Source organism: Lucilia cuprina, chromosome 4 (genome assembly GCF_022045245.1).
Source record: "Lucilia cuprina isolate Lc7/37 chromosome 4, ASM2204524v1, whole genome shotgun sequence".
NCBI lineage: Eukaryota > Metazoa > Arthropoda > Insecta > Diptera > Calliphoridae > Lucilia > Lucilia cuprina.
The window spans coordinates 88,950,296-88,968,296 of NC_060952.1; positions in this window are offsets into that span (position 1 = coordinate 88,950,296).

The following is an 18,001-nucleotide window of genomic DNA, read 5'->3' on the forward strand; positions in this document are numbered from 1 at the left end:
TATAATTTGTTTTATTGAAACTAAAATATTATTGTCAAATTTTACAATGATAGGTCTGTAATTAACTCTACCCTCCTTTTAAAGTCTCCCATCCGAAAATAATTATAAAGCTAAAAAAATCACTCTTACTTGTTTAATATACAATTTCAAAAAAATATTTTAAAATCACAAGTCTGTGACGTACTTTATTTTAATGCCACTTCATTAAATTACCATATCATTTCTTAATAATTTCATTAAATGTGAACTAATCCTTAATTATAATATTATTGTAAAAACATGAAAATGTACTTATATATTTTTTTCATTATCATATATGCATGTATTTATAGTGACTTAGTAAATCCGCACCTGTTTTTCTTTATATACATATACATATATGTGTATGTATGTGTGTATGTAGTATGTACAAACACTTTCTAAATGCTTCATTGTTTACGTTACAGCTTAACTATTGACAATGTATAAGTGTAGACATAAACATTCGTTTAAAGTGAATAAAGTGAATCCTTAAAAAAATATATGAGAGAAAGGGATATAAATACTTGGTAAAAGTCTCTAAATTTATTTTGTATGTTTTGTTTTCTCTTAAAGCTAATACCATGAATTATTATAAAATCTATATACATTTACGTTAAAATGCATACATACACGTACACGTAAATGCAGAAATGGAAGCTTTTACTTAAATATATTAGGGTGTATTGTTTTTTTTTTTTTTTTTTTTTTTTTTTTTTTTTTTTTTTTTTGTAAGACATTTATTTAACTTGGAATTTGTTTTGATATCTTTTGTGTATCTGACCATCCGTCCGTCAATATGCGTGTCCCTTCGTTCAAGTAAATATTGTAATTTAACAACAGTTATGAATTCGGTAATATGTTTCCCTTTGTCTTAAGGGCTAATCCTATTAAATTTTGTTGTAATCGGTCCAATATATAGGGAACTTATAACTTCGCAGCTACGTCCAATAAAAGTCCAAGTTATGCTGCCAATTATCGTAATGATCCAGCTTCATACAAAGTTCACTTCATGTAACGTAACTAAAAAATCCATGAAGCAAACATAATATAGTTCAAAATATAATTTTATAAAAATTACGATAACATGTATAAATATGACCACCATAATGAATGATTCTATGCAAGTATGTGTTATCTCGTTTGCATATAAAGACTACAATTTGGATGAATATCTGCATGTATAGATGAATACCTGTGTAAAGGTTTATGTAGTATATATGTGTGTGTATATGTATGTTTAAAATTGCTACGTTTGTTATGTTTTGACTTTAAAATACTTAATGGTTTGTTTTTTATTTACACAGGTGTTTGTTGTTAACAAGAATTCTTTTGTTATTACTTTTTCATGCATCGCATACATACTCATTTAAGTATATGTCAGTATGTGAAAATTATATAAAAATACTATGTTAGTAGAGAAGATAATATAAAAAATTTACTTAAATAGAATGTATATAGGTACTAACATAAAGTTTATATCTTTTAAAGGAGTATAATTTATTATAATCTGGGTCAATAAAGCTAAAGAGATGTCTTATTGTCCGTTTGCTTTTAAGAAGACACAGCTGATTTTAGATAAATATCAATTTTTTCATGGAAGTTGATTTATTTCATTAAAACAGTGCTATTAAAGAATATGCATAAGATTTTTTTGTTGAAAAGTTAGATCGTAGTTATTAGATGCAAAAATTTAGAAAGAAAGGGTTTATTGGACCTGTGCTGGTATAAAAAACTTAACCTACGTTCACACCTATGAAATATTTGACGTAAAGTACGATAACCCTTAAAACTTGACATTTATATCAAATATACATTTATTTGCACAAACATGATATATCTTTGGCGACATCAGTTCAGAACGTCGTTTTTATTTGTTTCTACATTATTTGACAAAAATCATACTGTTTACGTCTTTTTTGTCAAATATTTAATAAGTATGAAAGTACCTTTACGTTTATAGAATTTCTGGTCCATTAACAAGTACTTGAGCTATCCAAACTCTTGCCATGGTAGCCATGTTAGGAAATGATAGTACTCATGAGAAATGCCATCTACATACATTCTCATCATCTAAAAACTCTCCCCAGTGCACTCCTGGACTTCTTAAAGTCCGCAACAACACCTAGTGGATTTAATTGTTATTTCGAACACACAGTTGTATGTTTAATTAACAGACTTATTTCAGTGATGAAAAATCACCTAGAAACTAAAAATCAAGGATTTGCAACATCTCAACCAAATCCATTGACACTTCAACAGCCACTCCTTCCTTACTTTCGACATCTTGACAAATACAACTCAGGATCAATCTCGTCTCAGATATAAGTATCCGATGGTACATTTAACTACAACACATATACAATCTTTGTTATATCAGCTTAACTTCAATATTTTACTGATCCAAAGCTTTGTGCCGTGGTTTGTATCGCTAAACGAAAATTTATAATTCACTGTGCATTAATCTTTTAACCCACCATCCTCTTCTCGAATATTTGGGTTTAAACCACAGTAAGTATGTGGAATCCGGAGGATCTTGACCAACTGACTAACTAAGATAAAGTCCTGCAGCAACTAGCCGCCAATAGTACCAGACCCTACGTCTGAGTTCCAAGGAAAGGCAGAGGATACAATTTTGTTCCACACCACAGGCATTACATATATGTAATTGGCGAATGTGCCCCGTGGGGCAGTTCTGAAGTTCAGTTTAATTATTTTTCTGCATTCAAACTATGTTATAGAACAAGCAGATAAAATATACACAGCGAAATTTTTAATCATATCCTTCTCCCATTATATGTAAAGTAAATCTTTCGAACTTTTAGAGATTATAGATAATTGGTAAACGAAAACAAAATTTGATAATGTGGTAAAACTGATTAGACGCTTTTCAAGTTATTCGGTATTGGCAGATGTACCCCTATGGCAAAAGATCCCCTTACAACCCTATTAACTATATTGAAAGTGTCACGCCCACTTTAGAGAGAATTGGTTTCTAGCTGTTGTGTTTTTTTTATTTAGCATGTGTGTCAGCTCTCCCACTTTAAATTTCAAAATCAACAAGTATAAATTTATAGTCGGGTATAGCCGACCATATGATATCCTACACCAGTCAGTATGTATGTTAAAAATGAGGATTATTTAAAAAAAGGCATTTGGCTTGTTTTTTTAACTTTATTTCGGAATATTTTTACTTTTTTTGACAAAAAAAGAGATTTTTTACAAGCGGTCTCAAAGGGGAGTAGAGCAAAATATGGCCCTATCCCTAAAAATTTTGGTAGGGGGAGTTAAGTCTTCTTCAATATTATTTATGTAGAATTTAAAAGTGTTATTAGTGTTTGTAAGTGAATTTTGACCTTTAAGTCATTTTCTGAAGGGGAGTTTGTATGGGGGATAGAGTCAAATAAAGCCCGATCATTACAAAAATCGGTAGTGTCATTTAAAGTTTTTTTAAAACTAAGTTTTGTCGACTTTTATTAATATAATAGATCATTAAAATTAATTATAAGCCAAGAGGCCATATTTGGGGGGTACGGTTGCATGGGGCTAGTCGAAATAATGGACTGATTTTAACCATTTTCAATAGGCTTCGTCCTTGGGCAGCGTGCGTAGCAAATTTCATCCAATTATCGCCTGTACCTTGCGCACAAAGTTTACAAGGACAGCGAGCAAGCCAGGCGGACTGACGGACATAGCTTAATCGACTCAGAAAATGATTCTAAGCCGATTGGGTATAGGACGAATATTTTTGTATGTTATAAACATCAGCACAAACCCAATATACCCTCCCCACTAAAGTGGTGTAGGGTATAAAAATAGTGTTTTGTTTTTTCCAGGTATAATGGAAAATACGGAGAAAATTAAAATCCTGTAAGGCAGCATTTTCATTTGATTTTGATTCATATGTGTGTGCACTATATATGTCTTACTATATAGATTCTACTTATAATTAAAAGAGTTATTTGCATTTTAAATACGGTGTCATGTCAATAATGAATGATTTTTTATTGGTCTGGGTGACAATTAATATGAGTGCGAATTATGGTTGTATAATGTTTAAAGTGATTTATTTTGATATATATTTTTGAGATAAGAATTGATAAAAAATTATTGTAATAATTAATTTTAAGGATAATTTAGATCAATGATAATAAAATTAAATTAAACTATTTTACAAAATTTATGGCAGAAATAAAACATTTAGTTATTTTGACTTAAAGACGAAACACAAATATACCAATATAAAAAAAGAATACGAAATAATATATATTAGTTTACTTCAGTCTCATTTAAATAAATCTTTAATTTTAAATTTATTATTATATTTGTCTAGTCCAATTAATTACGTGACTAAACTTAATAACAAAAAATACCCAACAATAACAACACAATACTGATAATTAAACATTTCCCATTTAAAACACTCTAATACCATTTAATAAATATCTTAAATTTCTTTTGATTTTATAACAATTTATAAATTTTAACACATTTTAATAATTAACATTATTGTAAGATAAATGTGTGTTAATAACAAAGAATTCGTTTAACAAGTTGTTACAATTTAAACTAAATGAAAGAATAGAATATAACAAAAAAACAAAACAACCTTAATGAACTTAGCTTTGATGTACTTGGGGTTTTTAAATTAAACAACTTTAAAATTCAATTTAAATATTTAAACAAACTTTAAATAACCTTGTAGTGGAAACAAATATAAACTCCAAATCCCTAGGGTACCATAAAAAAGGTGGACGTTGAAATCATTTTACATAAACCAGCTGTGTTTGGGTTGTGTAATTTATGTTTTAATGGTATTCAAACTTAAGGACACACATCCATCCATCCATTCATCCCTTCAGAAAAGATACATTTCCGTTTACTACTGCACCTACCTATACATACACCCTCTTCTTGCGTATTTATGTACATAATATATATATATAAATTATAAAAACAGGTTGTAGTTGGTCTTCTTGTAGTCAGTCGCTTTTCACACAAATCTCTGTCACCAAAAATATAAACGACTTGTTAGTGAATACAACTAATTTAACATGAAATTGCCTGCTAGAAGAATGAATATACGTACGGACGGACGGGTGGCATGAAAATATTGCTGTAAAACAAATTTGTCAGTTTGTATGTATGTCATCACTTACTTTGTTAGTGAACATATTACTCATTGTCACGTTTTACATTCGTGGAGGCTGTTACTACATGACTTACATACAAAAAATCACATTGACTATTTAACATACATATGTATGTATGTTTGTAGAATACCTGCAGTAAGTCTACGTTTTTAATTTAAGTTTTTTTTTTTTAATATTGCGAGGGTAATAGAGAAACAAGTTTATTAAAGGGAGTAAAAGTTTTTCAGCAAAACTAATAAACAGTTTTTTAAGATAATATTTTTTTGTTTGTATATGGTGATTTAGGGAGAGAGGTCTAAACAAGGCAGGTATTTGGAGAATTGTAATATAAATTTTAGTTAATTACATCCAAAGTAACGATATTGACTAAAGAGGTTTTTTTTTGGTTACAAACCGACATATAAGCATCAAAATGTGAAAATGTTTCTAGGTTTAAAGATCTCCTGATAAGTAAATTTAAGATTTTTAAACAAGTATTTCATATCATATAAAACATCATTATTAGGAGATCAAGCATCAGAAGATAAGGAGTATATATGACGCATCGTGTAAACAGCTCTTAACGAAATCGTAAAAAGTCAAATTATAGTGAAATATATTCTAACTTTTTAATTTTCCCTTGAGGTAAATTACGTAGATAAAAGATCCCCATCTTGGTGTGATTGCAATCCTGGGGAAAAGAGGTGCTTTCAGCCGGGACTAAAAACTGGTGATGATCGAATTCCTTTCCTTGGAATGATTTGATATGGACTCGAACCCAAGCACCACATAATCTGGTAATGGTGGCCAGTTGCCCAAAGGGCTTTGTCCTGGCTGGTCTTTCGGAAGGGGGTGTTTGGTTAAAGGATTAATACACGATTTATACCGTGACATATACATTTTTGAGAAAAGTTTCTCTTTCCGCCCCTAATTTCTAGGGCTAGGCTGTGGATTAATAAATGTTGGACTTAGGCGGATAATGCAAAGATTGTGTTGGAGAGTGATGTACCATTAAATGCTTGTATCTGACGGATGAGAAGGAAGGAGCAATGGGTGAAGTATCGAAGGAGTTCGTAGAGTTTTTAACCTTCATTTTTAATTTATTGTCGATTTTCCTTCATCGAGTTTACTCTCAATATGATAAACTTTTCAAAGCAGGTTCTTATGGCCACTTAAATAGAGATCTGTTAATTAAATTTAGAGCTGTGTTTGAACCACCAAATTTATCATTAAGAAATCATATCAGTAGTGTGCATTGGGGTAATTTTTTTTTTGTTGATGAGAATGTTTGTAGGGTCATGACATTCCCTATGGCATCAGCCAACACAATGCTTTTTATTTTCCTAACTCGTTTAGAATTGAAAATGAACAAAATCGGTTTGTATTAGTAAACTTTAAAAAAAAACTCCAAAAAAATTAAGTTTTCTTACCTATTCTATTGTAATTTTTACAAAAATTTCATATACTTACCATAAAATATGTGGCCTCCGGTAGGTTAGTGATCTAGGCGGGAAGACCGGAGGTGGTGGATTCGATTCCCACCCGTGGCATTGGTTAAGTAGCGCACAACAGGCCCGATAGAAGCCTAGGTGTATTTCTTCGGATTTGATGTATATACATCCTCCTTTCAAACTAACTAACTAACTAACTACCATAAAATATACATGTTACCAAAAAAGGGTTAACTGTTAACTGATATCAAAATTTCGCACAAATATTACTTTTGTATACAGAAATTGTAGTTTTTTAACGATCAATCTATATTTGGCCGGAGGTTCACACATCTTCACGTCAAAGCAATATACGCTTTTCATACCTATTTCGCGTTCTACGCCTCAAGTTATGTGCGACGCCTTTTATTCGATTAACCGAATAATTTTGAATTATCCGATTATTAACCGTCCAACTTGAAACCCCAAAAAATTATTTGTCGAATAAACCGAGTAAGACACAAACACGAATAATTGAATACCCTAATACATACAAAACAAGATTTTATATACAGAAATGTTTCAGATTTTCCAAACACAAAAATGTTATTTTAATATTTTTACGATCGGTCCATATTTAGTTATGAAAATCTCATCCCGAAAATCACTTAAAAGCTAAAATATTACTTTTATAAACAGAAATGGTACTGTAAATTTGTTTTCATACTTTCAAGTTTTAAATTGTAAAATTGCAATTCATCTTTTAACGATACCTGTACGTATAAGTGTTAGTGATTTATTGATATTATAAAATATTACGTATACGTAGCTCAAATATTATTTTAACACGTAAAAAATTGAATTTTTGAAATTTTCTGAAACAAGTAACAAGAAATCAAGTATATATTAACATCAACCGGGAATATACTAACATAGAGATTATTTTCAATGTATCGGTAAAAGTTGTGGTATTATTTGTTAGGTAGAAATACTAGTAACAAAAACCAATGGACTTTAGTACAAAAATTTGTTTTATAAAAAGTAATAATATTAAGGTAAAACATGGTGATTTTATAAGAGGAATAGGAAAATGTTGTGTATAAGAGTATCCCATAAAAAGTTTTTTTGAAGGCCTCTCAAACAATGAATGTTTTTACACTATTTATACCCAACACCACTTTAGTGGGAAGGGTGCTGATGTTTGTAACGCATAATAATAATGGTCCGATACCCACTTTTAAGTATACCAATCAGCTCAGAATCATTTTCTGAGTCGATTTAGTTATATCCGTCCGTCTGTCTGTCTGTCCATGTAAACCTTGCAATCAAACTACAGGCCGTAATATTAAAGATAATTGAATGAAATTTGGTACATGATCTTCTATTATCCCAAGGAAGAACCCTATTGAAAATGGTTAAAATCGGTCTTTTATTTCACCTAGCCTCCATACAACTGTACCCCGAATAGGGCTTGTAAACATTGTAAACAAACTACAGGTCGCAATTTTGGAGATAATTCAATGAAATTTGGCACATGATCTTCTATTATAGCGTAGACAAAGTCTATTGAAAATGATTAACATCGGTCTATTATTTCATCTAGCCCCCAAACAACTGAACCCCCTAAAAGAGCTTACAAAGCTTGTAATCAACTACAGGTCGCAATTTTTCAAATTGCGACCTGTAGTGTGTGCCAAATTTCAATTTACAATGAAATTTGGCACACGATCCTTTATAGTATTGCAGACGAAGCCTTTCGGTACATTATTTCACCTAGGCCCCATAGAACTGAACCCGTAAATACTCGTATCTCGACAAAAAGATGCAAAACGAAGTTCTATACTAGTCTTGATGACCCTGATGTACTTTATAATTATAGGGCCTCATTTGACCCTAGCCCCTCTAAAAAGCCCCCATCAACATTTTACTTAAATATCCACAGTTTTATTAAACAGTAAATGGCTTCAGTATATCTGAGGCAAGGTACAATTCAACTTAAATGCTTTATTATGAAAACTAAATTACATTTTATTCGTATGCAGGTGTTTTTATAATGGGAAACACAATTGTAAAATTTTCTATAGTTTTCCATAGAAAAATTTACAAATTTTGTTTCACAAAAAATTTTAGTTAATTAAGATGAATTTATGCATTTCATTACATTATTGTCAAACAGTGAATTTTCTCTTGATAGCAATCAGAAAGCTTAGCTTAAGTTTTAAAGCTTATGTTGTAGTTTTTGTAATATTTACTTCCATATCTAAAGTTGTTTGTAAGATATTTGTTTTTATAAAGATATTACGTACATCTTACAAACTATATATATGCTATTAATAAATTCATAAATAACGTGAATACCAAAATTTAAATATTAATAATTTTACCCAGATACCTTTTATTCTCCAAGGTCTTTTTAAATAAAAAAAAAACACACACGCCAACACAAAACGTTTATAGATGTCCCCAAATCATAAATTAAACTGTTTTACATCAATGAATTAATTCAATATTCAATACATACCTTATTGTTCTACATTTTACACAAAGTGTCATTTAGCACTCAAAACAGCGGTTAATATGGTCTATATGAGTGCGATTATTGATAATAATAATAATATAAAGCAACAAAAAATTTGCAAAATAAAAGAATAACAGCAAAAATAAATAAGAATTTTTATAACATAGCCTTTATATACAAGGACTCTAGCTCACTCATACTCATCCCCCCTCTCTCATAGGTGTCGTTAATGTCATTGGCAGCAGGTGTTTTTGCTGTTTACGCATAACCACAGTCAAACCATTATAATGGTTCATACTTATACATAATAGCCAGAAAAAGCACAAGTATGCTGAATGCTGTTATTGGTGGTAAAGAGACAGTGGGAATGAGTACTTTTCATGATGCTGATGATGCTGTTACCGCTGACTGACGACAATTATGGCGGTGGTGATAATAGCTATGGCAGCGTAATGTTTTAAAAACAGCAAATGTAACAAAAAGTGGCAACATATAAATAGAATTGTTTATTAATACCCTACATCAGTATAGGAGAGGGGGTATAAGCTATAAAGGTTTGACCTGCTGTTTAAAAGTGAGAAACTGAAAAGTGCTTCTACCACATTAGAAGCATTTACTTATTCTTTTTCCATTCGTTCATCTGTACCGTCCTCTATTTTTCAGAAATGGTATTTTGCTAATCGGCCTATAATTGTCAACAACTCCTTTATCATGCTTACTGTTTATATATCTGTGTAGGTTATCACATAGTCAGGCTTAACCAACTTTTATTCTTTGAGCTTTTACTTACTGCACACACAAATATGGATGGCTGTTGGTAGAATGTCATTAATATCGATTTATGGTCATTATGGAGGAGGGAATTAAAACAAAAATATAAAACATGAACATATTATTAAAAAAAAAACAAAAACATTATTTTATTTTTACAAAAGTGTCCTTTTAATCCTTTATGAAATGGAAACTTTTTGTTTATTATATAAAGTGAAAGTAATTGTTAAAGATATAAAACATTAATAACATTCTTAAATTGGAAGATTACACTGGTCTGCAAAAAAATCTTTTTCTGATAACTGAAGTGATCTTGAATCGATATGTGTTTTTAAATTGCTTTTATGACATTGAATTTTTACTCGATATCCATTTTAAACAATCAGAATTTGAGGCACGTTGCTGGTCCTGAAATTATGTTTTTTTTACCCTACACCACTTTAGTAGGTTTTTGTTAATGTTTGTAACGTACAAGAATGTTCGTCCTATACCCACCTTAAAGTACACCAATCGGCTTAAAATCGTTTTCTAAATCAATTAAGCTAAATCCGTCCGTCCGTCTGGCTGGCTGTCCATGTAAAACTTGTGCGTAAGGTACAGGTCACAATTTCCAAAATAATTGAATAAAATTTGTCTCTCATGCTTTTTTTCGGTTAAAACAGGCTATTGAAAATGGTTAAAATCGGTCCATTCTTTCACCTAGCCCCCAAACAACAGAACTCATAACTCGTATCATAACTGGTATCATAAGGCCCGTCACGCCCGACTATAGTTTCTTACTTGCTTATTCTCAAGTGAGTCTAACTAACTAACTAACTAACTAACTAACTAACTAACTAACTAAATAACCAACCAACCAATCAACCAACTAACTAACTAACTAACTAACTAACCAACGAACGAACTAACTCACTAACATAAGGTACAGATAAAGATATATAATGATATTTGTTAAATAAATGTACAGACAGTCAAAAAATCGACAAGCAAGAGTTCCGAAAATTTTACTTTTCCTGAAGAATATTTCGAGGGACTATATTCAATAGTCTCTATCTGTCATTTTCAAGAAAATAAGATTTTGGTGGGAAAATATCCAGAAAACAATCCTGCACCAGTGACATAAATTTCAAAAGAAAAAAATATTTTTTGGCAATTTTATAGCAATTTTTAAATTTCTCTATCTTAAAAAAATAAAATGAAAAACTCTCTATCTTATCTAAAAATTGCTTCAAACTCTATAATTTGGGATAATTTTCTGTTGCAAAATAAGTATTTTTATCAATTTGGACATGCTGAACACAAACATTTGAAATCGGTTTAATAGTTTTCGAGATATTATGATACAAATTTGATTAATTTTATTGCCGTGTTTAACCATATAACATTTATTTTGGACCGAAACCTCATAAGCTTTTGCTTTTTCAATAATTTGGTTTACATTGCTTCATTAAATTGCATAAAATTTTATATTTATTGATAATAAATCAAATAAAAAAATTATATTTCTATGAAAAATAATTCTATCTGAAGGTTTGAAAAAAAATTGTAGAAAAAAAGCTCTACGTGATATAAATTTTGTGAATAATTTTGCAAATAATGCAAAATTTTAAATTCTTTTTATAAAATGATTTCAAATATGGTCTTAAAAATATATTGCAGAAGATAAAACTCAAAAATCTTTACAAACTAGCGAAATATGTAAACAGTTTTTTTGCTCTCCTGAAAACTTGTGTTATTTTGGATAGAGACAATTGAATATAGTCCCTCCATATAATTATAATTCCACTCTTGATTGGAAAGGTATTTTTTTTTTGGATTTTAATTTTGATTAGAAAACATTGGTCTTTCCTCTGATTTCTATAGTGTATTTAACGTAAACGTACACGAGAGAAGTATATAGGTATATGTAGATTTAGAGAGACTTAGTTTCAGGCTGTATGGGAATAACTGGTTGAAAAACTAATAACAATTGTTGACTAAACTACATATACACATATAAGGATTTGGATGGAAGGACATCGTTTCGTCTACTCAGAAAATGTTTCGTTCCATCTTTTGTACTTGAAGGTAGATAGGCCCATTAATTCTATGTATTTCAGACATCTGAACCTCCTTATTAAAGTCGTGTACGGTAAAAAACGCTAAAAATATTTAGGTATTAATACTACACATGGACGGACATTGGCTTAGTTATCTTAAAGTCTAATATAAAGCAAAAATATTTGAAGTAGACTGAAGTTTTGTTAAGAAAGCATTAAACATAAAATAACAATGAAAATATTTTGGGCGTTATAATTTTTTTTAAAGCATCATATGAATCGATACTTAATGGGTTAATACTATCGTCGAGTTTGCTGTTTCATAAATTTTATAGTCATATTTCATAAACATTAATATTACAACAACAACAAACATTTTATAGCAAATTAATTTATGCTTGTTTTTTATGACTTTACTTCTACCAATGTTTATTTATTTTAATTCTTTTTTTCACCAATTTTTAATGACATTTTATAAATCTTCTCCCTTATTATTATTTTTATTTTGTTTTTCACTTTCAACCGGTAGTAGTAATATTATCTTGTTGTTTAAAGACTTTTACCGGAAATAATAATAATAAAATAATAGAATTTTTATTATCAATCGAAATAACCATAAAGATAATAATCTCTCTAGGCGATATGGAAAATTTCTACTTAATCTTTACGGTATTGTTGTTTTTTTTTCTTTTTTATTATTATTTTGAAACCTAATAAAACAACTAAATCCTGTGCTGAAATAATAAAACAAAACAAATACAAATTTAGAGACAGACAGACATATATAAGTAAGTATAATTGAATTATTATAAAAAAAATGTATTATAAAAGTATTTATTTTCTTAAGAATGTATAAGTAAAAAGTTCATAATATTCAGTAAACCATAACTAATCCTTAATGGATAAAAACAAGTAAGTCTGTTTAAGTATAGATAGATAGATAGATAGATTTAAACAAAAATATAGATTACAAACAAAAAGACAAGCACTTGAAATCTTTCTTGTTTAAATAATGAATAAATAAATTAATACCCGGTTTTGTTAGGGGTTTTGGTAAGAAATAACTAAGAGTATATTAATGTTTTTGTAACAATGTAGAGATTTCAATCATTGTCCTTTAGATGATACAACGTTAAGTTGCTTAATGTTAACATGTTAAGGGGGGGGGGGGGAGGTTGGTATGTAATCATGATCAAGTATAGCATATATCTATCAATATAATATAACAAACAAATTGTTTTTATAAATGTATATAATATATTAAACTTTAACTAAATGTACAAAAATAAAGATTTTTTCTAAAGGATACAAAAAGTTTGAAGAGTTTTTTCTCTGTATTTTTTAGTTATATATAAAAGAAAAATATTAAAAAGAACAAAATTCGATAAGAAATAACATGTCACATGTTTAATATCCTGCTATTCCCTTAAACAACAACTACAACGATAACAAAACACAGGCCAAAGTTGTCCTTTTATTGTTTAGTTGTTTGTGAGTGAGTGTGTTTCTGTAAATATGTATTAGTATACAATATCCATAAACCATTTTTTATACACTTGTTTATTTATTTTTTTTTCCTCTTGCCATTATATTCGTGTTGTGGAAAACGACCCTTAATAAATAATTTATATGTCTATGTTTTTCCCTAAATTAACTTACAAGGATATTTTATGTTATTTTATGCTATAAGAAAAAGAAAAAAAACCTTACAGAAACCAGTAAGATTGTCTCTTTAGATTAATAATGTTAATAATAATTTTCAACAGCAGAAAACAAAATTATAACTTGGTTTCTTGGAAAAAGAAATGCTGTTGTAAAACTTTAAAATGTTTCAAATAAAAAGTAATAGATAAATTTCGATTTAACACTTCAACATAGAAATAATAAGAAATTATTGCTTGTATCAATGGAATACAATAAGTAATTTTGAAATAATGTAGCTTAGAGGGTATTGAGGAAAGAGATAGGAAACATTTTTCTAAGGTTTTGAGTATTTTATTGTATATTTACAATAATATAGGTTAAACCTTTTTAATCCCAGAGTTCAAATCATACTTTTCTAAAGGACTAATGCTTAATTTAAATCAGAATTTATCCTTCACATGAGTTTTTTTTATTATGTTGTGTCATAAAGTTTGTGGTATTATTGCTGTGATTACGAGTTCTGATCTCAAAAGCCGTGACTCAAACTGGGTTTCGACTTTTTTCAAATTTTGTTGCCCAGAAAGCGATTGTATAAAATTGAGTAAGTTAGATATTGACTTCTGCAGAGAAACTTAAGCCAGTTAAAAGTTGTTTTGAATACACGAAATTGGTCCAGCAAAGATATGGTGTTCTACCGAAAGATTAGCGAGAAAGAGATTGCTTTTTCCATAGTAAACTTAAGTCAGAGAGAAATAGGCTTTTCCAGAAAAACTGCAACCAATGTGAGGTTGTATTTACATACAACGTAAAAAATTTACAATTTGTAGCAGATGGTGCCAATGTTTTCTTCAGTAACTGCCTAGCATTTTGTAGGGTAAATATCTCTCAATTATTTCCACTTTTTTATACCCGTCATAAAAAAGATACAATTCTGTGACTATCTAGCCATGTCCGTCCGTCTGTCATTGTAGACACTATATGGCATTAACGAGAGAAGCTATAAAAGCAAGAATGTTTTCATTGAAAGAAACTCTTTGCATTTAAAGGAAGTAATACGGGACCATGTATGCGCATTGCTCCTATAAATGTAGCTAAACAAAATACAGTCCTAAATATGTTAATTAAGCAGTAATGGAGACACAGTTCAGCAAAAGTCCAGTTTATATATCAACAAAAATTTGAATACATATGATTTTGATTCATATCTGAATATATGTAGGTCCAGAATTAACATTAGCCGCGATTAAAAACTTTCCTCTAACACCTGTAGTGTTCTACTTTCTCACGGTGGTCTTTTTCATTCGATAGGTGAGCATATTTGTCGACTCACCACTGTCACTTTATGTATCTTACACGTAGGTGCCAAGTACTTGAGCCTTGAGATACTTGAGATACCTATTCCCTTAACACTGCTACCTATTTGTTAAACTTCCGAAATGCAAAACCATCACTTTTGTTAAAAACCACACGAACGGGACGACCTCTATTGAGTCGAGAACAACACTTACAGACGTATTCGTGAGACAGAAATACAAATCCATTAAATAAGCCAAAGACTTTATTCTTACTCACAGAGAACACATTGTGGTTAAACTGGTATAAACACAGTTTTCCTTGAACATACCTGGACAAAGAACGAATATTCAATAGTATCACTTGCAGAAGCCACCTTTTATCCAACACAATTCAACACTCGTAGAGAACAATATGCGACACGCTTACTCTACGTATACTGACTAAGGAAGACCCTCATATCCTGTAACATACCATACTTCTGTCTGTCTGTCTGTCTTGGCAACAGCACTGATAATATTCAGAATTATAGATTTCATTGTACATCAGTTTTTCAACCGACAAAGTCCTCCCGTGAATTTATTTTTAAACCACAGGCATCACGTGTAAGTACACCAAAAAGATCTCACAAATAACTGGGACGAGACAATGTCTGAAACTATGTGGTTCTCTGATTAGACCCCAGTTTATAGTCCCTGCAGATTAGAGGTACTCGTAGCACATTTTTTAAAGTAACATTTCGCTGGGAGAGTCTGAAAGTAACAGTATAGCAATAAAATTCTGCAGAAACAGGTTTTATAGAAACAAAAATCTCCCTACCAAATTTTATCTGAATCAGTTTATAACTAAACTTTCCCTACCTTCAGAAAATTACTTTCATCCCATTTACTGGCTTAAAACAAGAATTTTTATATATGGTAGAGTATTATATGGTCGAGGACGATGCCGACCATTCAATACTCTACACCTGTTACAAAAATAAAATGTAATTTAGATTTCATAATAGTAGAATAAAATTGTGGACATTTTTGTCAAATTTTGAAGGGGGCTTTTAATAGGGGCCAAATGAGTTAAATAAGGCCCCTTAAATTTAAAATACATAGGCTGGTATAAAAGTTGGTTTTGCTGATTTTTGTCTAGATACAAGTATATTAACTTTAAAGCCCTATTAGGCGGATTCAGTTGTATGAGTGCTAGTTGAGAAAATAAACCGATGTTAACCATTTTCAATGGGCTTCGTCTCTGATACCATAGAATATTATATGGGAGCTAGGTGAAATAATCGACCGATATCAACCATTTTCCATAGGCATCGTCCCTAGGACAATAAAGACCATGTGCTAAATTTCATCTTCAAAATTGCGACGTGTAGTTTGATTACAAGGTTAACATGGACGGACGGACATGGATAGATAAATCGACTCAAAAAAATTCTAAGATGATTGGTATACTTTAATGTAGCTATAGGACCAATATTATTGTACGTTTAAAACATCAGCACAAACTCAATATACCATCCCCACTTAAGTGATGTAATGAGACATTCGGATGATATAAATCCGTAAAGCCCTCTCCATAATTTTCTTAAACTTCTATTAAACTCCTTACCCACTATACCCTACTTTCTATATAAATAATTACCTTTTTTAAATGATCATTTATTTATAACACATGATTGAAAGGTGGTTGTATAAGATTTGGCACAAACCTTTAGCGGAAGTACACACTCGTCGAAACTTAGGGTGAATGTGTTCCATCATCTTTAAACTGATAGAAATTTCGACACGAAAGTTCTGATAATAAGTTAAATATAAATTTAAGATTGTGTCTTTAGATGCAATGTAAAACGCTTTATCTGAGATACGCAGCGGAACAGAAAATAGTGTAGTTGTTGTTGTGTAGTTGTTGCTGGGGTTGACAGCCCTTGGGCGAAAAATTTCGCGTCATTCCGGTACGTAGAACCGGCTGTCGGGGAATGACAGAATACAGTTCTTTCTCATGGTACAATGTTAGTATGATGAGAGTTAAATTTCAAGATCCAATTGTCGTCGATATTTTTTGAGTAATACCCTAATATCTATCTTGTTAAGCAAGGAATTGAAGTATTTATATTATATACATATATTTTATTATACCTTAACCTAACTTTTATTTATTGTCCCACAAAAAAGTAACCATTAAGTACTTTTTACTTTAGTTGCAATTTTCATTTTTCCTAAAAGTAATAAAAATATAAAAAAATGCAATTTAAAATTGTAAAACTTTACTAACATTTCCTACGCAATAAAATGCCATAAAAAAAGATTTAAAACTTTTCAGAATAAAGAAAGAAATGAAAAAAAAAATAAAACATCACAATAAATGCAAATGTAGTTTTATTTTAGATATTTAAATGGCATATGTTCAATTTCTTTCCACATATAAAAATACAACGTATATACATACGTTGCTTTTTTTCTTCTTAATGATATGTAAAGAATTTTTTAATTTAATTTTTTTTCTTCGACATACATACATATATTTATTTTTGCTAACTATTCATGAAGATTTTATATTTAAATAAAAATAAGATTCCTAATAAAAAAAAAAACTTAAGGACGAAACAATGTTATTGATAAAAATTCCTTAGAAATAAAAATGGCAAGTGAGTTTAGAGACTCATGCCATTTATATGTTTATTTTTTTCAATGTAAATGTAGGAAAAAAGAAAACGGAAAAGAAAAAGGTCATTACAAGCAGATCTAAAAATATTTCACATACGCCCCGTAACGCCATAAAAATAGTATGAAATAAAAACGAAAACATTATTCTATGAAAGTTGAAGAGAAGATGTGTAGGAAAAAAATAGTTAAAACAAATTATTCAAATAAATCCCTAAACAGTCAGAAATTGAATTAAGTTTTTTTCTCTATTTATTTCGCTGTGTTTTATGCCAAACTGAACATATGAATATGGTGACATAAAAAATTTGTTTTTTTTTTTTTTTGTTATTTTTTATGTAGGATATGAAAAATGCAATTAATTTTAATAATTTGTTTTTCACTTTATGCCATCTTTTTTTAACGAACAATTACAGTTGTCGTTGTTGTCCTTATCTCGGGCATGCACTTTTAATTGCCCCTTTGAAATGTGCAAAAAAAAAACGGTCATACATTT